Source organism: Pantherophis guttatus, chromosome 10, assembly GCF_059756535.1.
Source record: "Pantherophis guttatus breed Tessera chromosome 10, ASM5975653v1, whole genome shotgun sequence".
NCBI classification, from domain to species: Eukaryota; Metazoa; Chordata; class Lepidosauria; order Squamata; family Colubridae; genus Pantherophis; species Pantherophis guttatus.
The window spans coordinates 25,878,371-25,887,212 of NC_142072.1; the positions used below are offsets into that span (position 1 = coordinate 25,878,371).

At 45.1% G+C, this 8,842-nt stretch overlaps 1 long non-coding RNA gene across 2 annotated transcripts; it reads right to left on the reverse strand.

Moving 5' to 3' along the window:
- Nucleotides 1-336: 336 nt before the first annotated feature.
- Nucleotides 337-8,473, reverse strand: LOC148112428 (uncharacterized). 2 transcript variants are annotated; one of them, XR_015729468.1, is made up of 5 exons: nt 8,379-8,473; nt 7,760-7,826; nt 3,073-3,389; nt 1,744-1,810; nt 337-445 (listed from the first exon to the last, which is right to left on the reverse strand). It is a non-coding gene; the product is annotated as an uncharacterized LOC148112428 (long non-coding RNA). The 2 variants fall into 2 exon arrangements; XR_015729467.1 differs by lacking the exon at nt 8,379-8,473 and having other exon boundaries at nt 7,760-7,995.
- Nucleotides 8,474-8,842: the final 369 nt, after the last annotated feature.

The window sequence follows — 8,842 nt, forward strand, 5'->3', positions numbered from 1 at the left end:
CAGTCATAGAATTTCCCCTTTTGGGTGTAGAAAATGTCCTCTTTTGTGTCTGGTATGGTCACAAAATACCTTTTGATATTGGTGTTTTATTTCATAAACTCTCCCCCACCACCGTCACCAATGTCATTGGAGTTTAGGTAGAGCACCTGCCGTTTGACGGGCCCCCAACTTGGAGTAGATGAGTAAAAGAAAATACACTTAATAACTTGGAGATGTCCACCTTCTGAGAAACAGGATTTCAAACTTCTTTTTTTTAAATTTATTGTTTTATCATACAAAATAAAATACAAAGCAGCAAAACAAAGAAACAAAATGAAAGAAAACAGAAACATACATTCAACCCTAACAACAACAAAAAGGAAAAAAAATAGCGTGCAAAAAAAAAGAGGAAAAAGTTATCAATTAAATTTAACATTTAACATGTAGGGTCCACCTTGGCTGGGTGCTGAAAGAAAAGAAAAAGCAATAAATATGCTTTTTCTTCTGTATATCTATAGATAGATATAGATATAGATCTTAGACTTATAAACCGCTTCACAGTGCTTTACAGCCCTCTCTAAGCAGCTTACAGAGATATCAAAGAAAGAAAGAAAAGCAGTCAAAGCATCTGAGTCCACATCGTTCCTCAAGTTCATGAAAAGCAGGGGTGAAATGCTACGAGGGTCCACCCACCCACCTGGTCTTCGTTACTTCCTGGTTTTAACCCTCTCTGGGTTTGCGCATGTGCAGAGGGTCCCCACGCGGGGGCGGCGCATGCACTTCTGAACCGGTAGGGAAGGAAGTAGATTTCACCTCTGATGAAAAACCTTGATTCCTGCCAAGTATTGTACCTACACAAGCAGATTTCAAGTAGCTGCACTCAGCTTCATAGGCAGAGAAATGAGAGCCCTTATATATAATTAGCCCTTGAACTTGTGGCAGAAAGCAAAAAACTGGATCTGAAAAACCACATTGATTCCCTCTCACTCGGCTGCCTGACTCTTGATTTATGAGAAGCAATTAAAATAACAAGAGAATCAAGAGTTTTCGATCTTCTGTAGGTCCCTCTTAGTCTGTGGGTGGGTGGGGGGCGTGCGTGCATGCATGAGGCATGCATGCACCAGAGAATCTTAAAATCTCTGTGTGTATCTTGGTTTGGTGTGGAAATGAGATATAAAGATGCTTCATTTTTGTGCTTTGCCTCTGGTGCAAGTTTACAATTGGATTGTGTATTGTTTGTGTAACAGCTCAGGTTTTTATTGGAGCAAGAATGGTAGTTTGTAATGATAGTGCAATCTGTCACTCTCTGGAGCATTGTTTCTCCACCTTGTCAGCTTTAAAATGTGTAGCCTTCAACTCCCACAATTCCTGAGCTAGCATGTGGGCAGAGGAATTCTGGGAGTTGAAGTCCACACATCTTCAAGATGCCAAGTTTGAGAAACACTGCTCCAAAGAGACAGACCTTATCAGGAAAAAGAAAAGCCAGGGAATGCTGAAAGATTTCTGCTGAGAGTATGACCAAGATTTGCAAGAATTGATACTATTGACAGGCTGAAGGTTGATAGGAGCAGGAAATTATATTTTCCTTTATTAATCAGCTACCCAATCCCATCTCCACCCTACCTCTAAAGAACTTCATCTTCAGACGGCAGTGTGGGTTTGCAAATATGGAATGTTGTGTATAAATGCCCACCGTTGTCCATCCCCAGGCATGATAAGGGTTAACACCTCATCCACCTAGATCCTCCCCTGACCCCACCTTACCTCAGCTTCACCTCCCAGGTACTTAAGACATGGTCCAGGCATCCAGAGGTCACTTCCAGCCAAATACCTGTAATAGAAACATTGATTAATAAAGAGAATTGATTCGCTGCATCCTGTGTCCGGAGTTATTGGGTAAGATCCTAGAAATAAGTCACAAGTTGGCAGCAGAGGATGGTTTACCCACAGCTCACAGAGATGGCAGAATCAGGAACCCAGACAGAGGCAGAGAAAAGAATGGCCACCAGAGCCTACATCAAGCAAATGAAAGAACCGCGGGCTCTCGAAGGTGCCACAGCAAGGATCACCACAACTGAAGATAGAGCCTTGGTAGTACAGTGGTCTAAGGCACCCTGTTATTAAGACCAGCTGTCTGCAATTACTGCAGGTTCGAATCTCGCCAAGGCTCAAGGTTGACTCAGCCTTCCATCCTTTCTAAGGTAGGTAAATTGAGGAACCAGTTGTGGGGGCAATAAGCTGACTTTGTATAAATATACAAAAGGATGAAGGCTATTGCTGAGCACATTGTAAGCCACCCTGAGTCTCCGGAGAAGGGCGGCATATAAATCAAATTTAAAAAAAAGAAAAGAAAAGATGATGGAGACTACAACCCGAGTCCACAACTCAGGGACGAAGGGCCAAGAGAAGAAATCTACTACTGTGAAAGGACAGAGCCACCGAGCAACGAAGAATTCCGATCCACCATCCTGGAGATGATGGAAGTGACCGCCAACAAAGAGGAGCTCATCGCTAAACTCCATGGCCTATTCGAAAGCAATGGAGCAGCAATGAGCATCCAGCAACAAAGAAAAGAAATCCCCAGCCCGGCAAGAGGAAGGTATCCCCAAGCTGAGGCTCCGGACATGGAGGATTTCATTTCCGCACCATGCTCTCAGCGGCCATCTTGGAATGGCCAACAGCCAATGGGAAGCCGAGATTCAAATCGAATGGCGGAAAACAACGAGAACCCCAACTTCGCTGAGGAAGACCCCCAAAACAGCACCCAAGCAAGATCACAAGCCTGAGGGGGCTTGCCCATCGAGCCTGAAGCAGACGAAACGATCGAAAACCTGGCTGCAGCACTCGGCTCAGCACTCAAGCCGCCAGCAGCCAGAAAGAAACAAACTGACGCTTAACACCCCCAAAGGAGCAGCAGGGTAGCCACCAGAACCCTTGCAACACCCCTGCAGACACCACGCGGGACAACGCACCCCAAAAATTACAACCAAGACCTGGCCGCCTGCAGGACTGAATACCCGCAGGATTCGCACTCGCCACCCGCCGCACTAACTTCCCTAGGCCGCGGAATGAGGAGAAGAAGCAACAACTCACCAACCACACGGCCTCCTCCAGGCTTCCCGACCCATCCGGAGGTTCCCCAGCGTCGCCCAGGATCCACCGCCGCCGCTGCCGCCACCGCCGCACCGCCGAACCCGGGAAATCCTCAACTCCTCACCTCCTCCCAATCTTCGCCCAAGATGCAGGGGCCCAGCCATGGCATCTGACGTCCAGGGAGGGCTACGGGCCCGCCAGGAGCGAGCCCAGCCTCCCACCGGCAGGCCTAAGCCTAGGCCTCAGAGCAGCAGCAGAGAGCTCCTCACCCGATGACCTCTGGCGCAAAATGAGCTTCGCACATGCCCAGTCGCCACCTACAGGAAGAGGGAGGAACATAGAGATAAGTACAAAAAACATAGAGACAAATCCATTCAGACTAGCAACAAGCATTCCCCCAGCATATTGCGAGTTCCCTCACATAAAGAACCATGGACAGCACCAGACTGTAAGTAACATAACTTTTACTGCTGACAACCACAAGTTGAAATTAGATGGGTCTAACTTCTTGGAGTGGAATCATCAACTCCAAATTGTTTTTCTAAAAGAAAATATGCTGTATTTATTTGATGACCCACCAAAGAAATCATGGACTTTTGAGATTAACTGTTTACACCACAGGGATTACTATCTGTTAATTTCTAGCTTGTCACCTAGCATTTACCCCAGTCTTGGCCGCCACTTAACCGTGGCAGAGATACTACAAAAAATATTTAATTTGTTCTACAGCAAAAGTGCAGCCACAACAACCAATATATCCAGGGAATTTTACTCAGCCAGGCATAAGGCAGGGACACCCATGGGGGAGCACATACTTAAGTTAAATGCCACCAGGACAGAACTCATACAAAGGGGGGAAACCATTTCTGATGATAGCATGAAGAGCATCATCATAAACTCTCTAGACCCCAGTTGGGAAAACTTTACTATGCAACTGGATAGTCTCAACATAGAGCACCTCTCTTTAGAGACATTATCCAACAGGCTGATAGTGGAGGACAGCCTAAGAAGGGACCGTTCATCAAGCCATAGGGAGAACAGACCAATAAAATGGATAGACTTTCAGACCAGGGACCAAGACAAACCAGAATGTTTTAACTGCGGCTCTAGGAACCACTATAGGAGAGATTGCCCCAGAAACCAGAGGGACAGAGAATACAGCTATCGTAGGGAAAGACAGGGCCGCAAACCAGGACACTCAGATAGGCGCTCCCAGAGGGCAGGTTCAGGCGCAGGGACTCACCCAACCCCAGGGATAGGAGAGGATATAGGGATAGCTCCAGGGATAGTCAGACTGGGTCACTATATGAACTTAGGGACCACCAACACTCACACACTCAGACAAAAGGAAAGAACACATGGCTCATTGACTCAGGGGCCACCAACCACACCACCAATAACAAAAACATACTGAAGACATTCACGCCTAAGGAATATCACATCAATGTAGCCAATCAGAACAAGGTATTGGTGACAGGAGAAGGAAGCGCACACATAGATGTGATAGGGAAAATAGAGGTGGTGCTACTCATCCCTGAAATACCCCACAATATATTAGCCACGCTCAAGCTCAGTAAAGACTTGGGCATTGAGACAACCTTCAAGGAAGGGAAAGCATACATGACTAAAGGAAGGAAAAGCATAGGAAAAATCATCATAGAAGGGGGGCTCACATACTTAGTACCCCAAGAACACACAAACACAAACACTAACCCAGAAAGTAAGGAGAAAGAGACAAGTACGCCCATAGAAACTAGAGGGGGTGAGGGAGAACACACCGCAGAAGGCAAACCCACCTCAGACACAACACACAAAGAGAAACCACACATTGGCAAACCCATTCACGATGAGTGCGCCCACCTACTGCATAGAAAATTAGGCCACGCTAGTTTTCCAATGGTACAAAAAATGAATGAATGTTCAAATGGCTTACCATTAAAGAACTGTAAAAATTACTTGGCGTGTTCTATGTGCAAATGCTCAAAGATCAAAACCAAACCAAGGCCCAAGAAGGCCTCCCGCACCACCAATTCAATATTCCAATTAGTTCACATGGACATGGTGGGACCCATGAGACCCTCTATTAAATACAAGAAGAGGTTCTTCCTAACTATAGTCGATGACTATAGCCATTACAGGTTTGTGTATACCCTCAATCACAAAAGTGAGGTGTTCCAAAAATTCAAAGAGTTCTACAAGAGGGTAGAAACTCAACATAACATAAAAATAAAACAAATTATGACAGATAGAGGCTCAGAGTTCCTGTCAAGGGACTTCTCCAATTGGACAAAGAAACACGGGATACTACACTTCTCCTCTTCGCCTTTTTCGCCATTCCAGAATGGAGTATCAAAACGCAGGAACGGCGTGTTGCAAACAATGGTGAGGTGCATGCTAGAAGATGCAGGGCTGGGGCAACATTTCTGGGCAGAGGCACTCACATATTCAAATTACACACTGAACAGAATATGGTCAAGCGTAGTGAACAAAACTCCCTATGAGGTCATGTATAACAGGAAGCCCCAGATAGCTCACCTACACATATTTGGGGTAACTGCAGATATACCCAGACAGTTAAGGAGAAAGGGGGACAAAGTGTCGAGAAGACTAAGATTCATGGGGTACGAATCCGGAACCATTCATCGACAAGGACAACAGATTTGTCGTGTCCAGATCAGCTGTGTTCCACAAGAACACAAACTGGTCAAGAATACACCTCAATGAGGTACTGCCCGGACAAGGAGCTAATGACAATACTAGAACCAACAACAAACCAGACACATCCGAAAGCGAGACACACGAGAAACAAAAACCCAAACACAAAGGGGTAACTACCAAAGAATGGAAGGAGAACCATCCCATCATAAAGGTAAAAGTAGATGCGCTCACAGAGAGGGAAGCCCAACACACGCACGACTCAGAAACAATGCCCAGCAGACCCATAAGACAAAACAGAAACAAAATGCCAAAAAGATTTGACAATTACATACTTTTAATACACACAGGCACCACAACACCCAACTCCTATGAGGACATTCTTAGGTTACCACGAGAGGAAAGGGACAGATGGGAGGAGGCCATAGATAAGGAGATGAACAGCCTGAAAGAGTTAAATGTGTATACCCCATCCAGAGTACCAGAGAACAAAGTAGCCATCGGGACTAAATGGGTTTTCAAAATCAAAGAACTAGATGACAATAAGAAACTGTACAAAACTAGGCTAGTAGCTTCAAGGGTTTGCACAAAGGTACCCAGAGGACTACACTGATACGTACTCACCCACGGTCAGGGCAGAGAGTGTAAAAAGTGCTCTGGTAGTAGCCACAATCCTAGGACTAGAAGTCTACCAGTTCGACGTGCAGACAGCCTACCTCCACACGAAGCTAGATAAAGAGATCTTTGTCAGGGCACCCCCGGGGAGAAACACACAAGGGGAGGACACGTGGTTATTGAACAAAAGTCTGTATGGTCTGAAACAGTCCGGTAAGAGGTGGTACGAGTGCCTAGCAAAGATCCTCAAGGACATGGAGTTCACAGTCACCTCCGCCGACCTATGCTTTTTCACCAAGAGGGAGGGCACATCCATAGAGTACGTACTCATCTACGTGGATGACATTTTGTACTGTGGTCAGCATAAACAAAATTGTGACAAGTTTGCCAATCAGTTGGGGAAACATTTTGCCCTAAATACTCTGGGAAAGGTGAACAAATACCTGGGTGTCCAGATTGACAGAACCCAGAAGGGATTCAGGATCTCCCAAAGGGAGAAAATATTGGACCTGTTAATTAAATGCAACATGAAGCCAAGCCATGTGATACGCCCATACACATTGACTTCCTGAAACACATGAACGAGGAAAGTGAGACTTTCAAGGACAATACTCTCTATAGGTCTGTTGTTTGGGTTACTACTGTATATAGCTAATTGGACTAGGCCAGACATCCTCCTGGCAGTCAACCTGCTATCCAGACATGTCAGCGATCCAAGGATGTACCACTGGGAGGGTGTGAAACATGTGCTCAGGTATCTAAAACACAGCATGGACACATACCTGAACCTAGAGCCAGAGATGTCCAAAGAACCCATCCTAACCTCCTATGCCGACGCTGACTGGGCAGGCGACACAAAAAGTAGAAAGAGCACATCCGGCTACGTGTTTCTCATCAACGGCTGCCCAGTACATTGGTACACTGGGAAACAAAACCTGGTAGCCACCTCCACAGCCGAGGCAGAGTACATCTGTCTCTCCAAAGCAGCTAACAACCTGACATGATTTGACGACCTGCTTACCAGCATCTGGACCGAACTGGCCTACCCGATAGTAATACACGAGGACAATAAGGCAGCCATAGACATATCCATGGCAGAAGCTGTAGGCCAAAGGTCCAGACACATAGACATTAAGCACAAGCATGTCAGAGAATTAACGAACATTGTTTTCATTAAGGCTGTACATTGTGAGACCGCCGAGCAAGCCGCAGACATCCTGACCAAACCTCTACCAAGTAAACAGCATGCTTACCTTACATCTAAATTAGGGGTACAGGTGTGAAACACACAAGCAGGCCCAACTGTTGGGCATTTAGAGGGGGATTTGTTGTGTATAAATGCCCACCGTTGTCCATCCCCAGGCATGATAAGGGTTAACACCTCATCCACCTAGATCCTCCCCTGACCCCACCTTACCTCAGCTCCGCCTCCCAGGTACTTAAGACATGGTCCAGGCATCCAGAGGTCACTTCCAGCCAAATACCTGTAATAGAAACATTGATTAATAAAGAGAATTGATTCGCTGCATCCTGTATCCGGAGTTATTGGGTAAGATCCTAGAAATAAGTCACTTGGAAGTCAAGCTGGGTGATGTGAAGCCTCTTTTCGATGGGACACCCTCTAACCAAAATCACTGAACCTTCATGTAGTTTCCCAACATGTTGAGTGGGAAGCCAATAAATGTTGTAATTGAAGCCATTAAGAAGGCACAACATGATTAAAAGAACTAAAGAAATTTGGAATTTCTCTTTGAAAGCCACCATCTCTGAAAGCACAAAGCTTGGAGATCTTCCTGGGGAGTTTTCTTTCCCAAATCCAAAGACCTTACACCTTCTTAGAAGAATGCTAGATCTGAGGGAGTGCAAACAGTTCTGGCACAAATATGAAAATATAAAAGGTTGCATCTTCTCCAAACAAGCCTATATTATGCACCTGTAAAACATTGTCTACATATATATATCTTAAATCACATTCCAATATGAATGTGCTATTTTGAACATCATGCCTAATTTAAATTCATATTATAGAAATATACCTGGGTATTATTGCTTTAAGAAATTCAGAGTGGTATGGACAGTAGGATCCCTGTCTGCATCATTTTTGGCTCCCTAAAGTTATCTCCTCCATCCTGCTTCATATTTTGAAAAGCTCTATTTAAGTAGTACCGAACAGGAAACTGACAGGCTCCAGACCAAACCACCAACCTAGTTTCCCTTCATTAATCAGTCTCACTCCAGTTTATTTCTTACAGATTCACTAATACTATGATTCCCACACATTCTAACCATAGACAATGTCTAGACTTTCTTACAAGCATTTTGCTCTACAGACCTGAAAGACACTTATTTGTAGATGGTGCCACTCGATCATTCTGCTGATAAGAATAGACTGTAATAAACTACTCCATGAGGCCTTCGGAACAATCTTTCTACAGGCATTCATTCTTATTTACAGGTCAGTCATCTTGGAAAATGGCAGTTACAGAACAAATGCCACGGA